Below are 2,794 nucleotides of genomic sequence, written 5' to 3'. Positions count from 1 at the left end.
TTTCACCATTTTGGTCAGGCTGGTCTTGAACTCCCGACCTCAGGTGATCCGCCCGCCTTGGCCTCCAAAGTGCTTGGATTACAGGCGTGAGCCACCGCGCCCGGCCTCTTGGATGGTCTTTACCTTAGGCCTCCTGTTGCTGCTTGATTTCTAATTAACTGCACCAATATTATAGTTTATTTCGGTGTATAAACTTCAGTGCACTGTGAGCCAATCAAGCTTATAATTATTTAGCTAGAATTAACATAGGCTTCCCCCTGGCCATCTTGACCCACATTGTAGAGTAGGCACCTGGCCTACTCCACATTCATTAACATTCTCTGGGCATTGTTCTGCCCTGTCTTCCTCGCCAGGACAGAGGCAACTATAATAAGATTAGTTCCAGTATCACACTGGAGGCAAAAGCCTGACACCAGTTTTAAAAAGCAAACAAAGCTTACATTTTAGGGAAACAGAAGGACCATCCAGCACACGTATAAGCCCTTCTTTCTGTACATGAAGTTCAATTATTCCAGCCTTGCCCCTCAATACATAGGCAGTTATTATTTTCTCAAAAAGAGGCAATCCGAAGTCCTTTCCAGCAGCAATGTGACAATGTCATGAGACCACTATTTTTCCAGCTCAGTATCTCCAAATAATTTACTTTTCCCTTTACTTGGTCTTAATCTGGTCCAATTTTGAGATCTCATGATACTGCAACCTTAGACCAAACAAGAACTGTAATTCCTATCAACCACCTGTTAGGTATCACAATGGAGAGCAAATAAAACTACAATAAAAACTTCCATTTAGAACATGGAAAAAGGAGAAGAAACCACAGGACATGTACCATCTGTTGCTGGACAGAATTAATAAAGCAAAGCAGAGAACCATAGCATCTCATGGGCATGATTTGGTTGACTTCGCAATAGTGAGAGATCTATTGTTAATAAATCTAGCTGCTTTGATATTTTCTTCTGAGATCATTTCTATTGTCAAGGGAGCATATAAAAGGACATTAGAGGAGACTACCCTGCTTGGGGAAAGATGATGGGTATATCTCACTTGCAATTCACTTTTTGTTAAAGGTATTGGAGTCCACAAATGCCCTGAGAACTTGAGGGTCTCCTAGGAACTGGAACATTTGTTTTAATGAATCAGAGGCCTGTTATACAGATTATGTTTTTCTGGTGCTATAATTCTAATAAAAACTTTGTCACCTGTCCATTAGTTTTATTTTAGGGGAAATTCCTAAAATCAAACACCAAAAATGTCAGGTCAGCAGGGCTGCTAAATTGAAGAGCCAAGGCTGGCCTACACCCATAGAGTTTCCACTTGTTATCAGCAACTCTGGGGCAATATATATCCCAGTGTGCTCTGTTTGACAAACTTTATATCAGGACAGCATGAAGGAAACTAGCTGGGCTGGCAGAGAGGTCTTCTGTATTCCCTAAAATATTGCCTGGTGATCTGAATTCATGGCATCCTGAATCTTCGCTCCCAGGTTGCTGACCTCAAACTTGGCCCAAATAAACTCTACTTATATTTAAACAGACATATAAATACAAATATAATATATATGATGTGTGTGCATATGTGTGTGTGTGTGTGTGTGTGTGTGTATAAATATACATAGCAGTCCAATGTATTTTGTACTGGTAATGACATCCTATTTGATTTGCCAGGAGGGAAGCCAGTGTGAGGTTCTCTAATGTACCTCAGGGAGCCAAGATTCCCCAAACTCTCCATTCCATTCATTCCTTCCCACTCCCGTTGCCAGGATCTCAAACTTTCCCAGTAAGCATTTTAAACTTACATACAGAAATGGAAGTGAATCAAAGAACTTGACTTCTGTGCCTCAGTCCATCAAATGATTGCTTTCTTCATCTGGACCTCCACATTCTCAATTCCCAACTTCTTTTTTCTACTCACATCCAGAAAAATCTTCATGGAAGAATATAAATTTCTGGTTGTACCTTATTGAAAGTACTCAGAAAAAATCAGCACAATCTAATTTATCAATCTGGGTCTAATCAGGAGGGAGAAACCACTACAATAATTTGAATAGAAAAAGTTTAATATAAAAATTTTAAATTATAATAGATTTTATAGGCTGAATTGTATCCTTTTCTCTCCCCAAATTCCTATGTTGAAGTTCTAACCTCAGTACCTTAGAATGTGACTCTTTTTGGAGATAGCGCCTTTTAAAAAGGTATTAAGTTAAAATGGGGGTGATAGTGTAACTATTAACTCACAAATATCTAAGAGATGGTACAACTACTGCAAATGGTGAGGGAAACAAGCAAACGATGCTCTGTGCTTTAAGCTTCATCCAAAGTCTGGAGAGAGACCAGTGGGTGAAAAACAATAGCAACAGAGAGTAGAGTTGTTGTCTCTATATTTAAATACTTTATTTTTGAAACCCCAGGAGCTTTGCCAGTAAGATGACATTTCTTCTTTCCTAAATTTCACTGACAATTATAATTTCCCAAACTGGATGTCATAGAACTATATACACCATGGTATTTGCTTAAATTTTTTTTTGTTTGTTGTTTTTTTCCTTAAATTGTGTTTAAAAAAGACAAAACATGAAATATACCATTCTGACCTTTTTTAAGTGTATAAGACAGTAGTGTTATCTACAGTCACCTTGTTAGGCAACAGATCTCTAAAACTTTTTATCTTGCAGACCTGAAACTCTATACCTATTGAATAACAACTCCCTTTTCTATTTTCAACTATCATTCTACTTTCTATTTCTAAGAGTTTGATCACTTTATTGAGGTTTCTTTTTTTCTTTTTTTTTTTTTTTTTT

The sequence above is a fragment of the Cebus imitator genome, unplaced genomic scaffold (genome assembly GCF_001604975.1).
Source record: "Cebus imitator isolate Cc_AM_T3 unplaced genomic scaffold, Cebus_imitator-1.0 Scaffold369, whole genome shotgun sequence".
NCBI lineage: Eukaryota > Metazoa > Chordata > Mammalia > Primates > Cebidae > Cebus > Cebus imitator.
The sequence above is the reverse complement of the archived record's forward strand: the minus strand, read 5'-3'. Positions refer to the sequence as shown.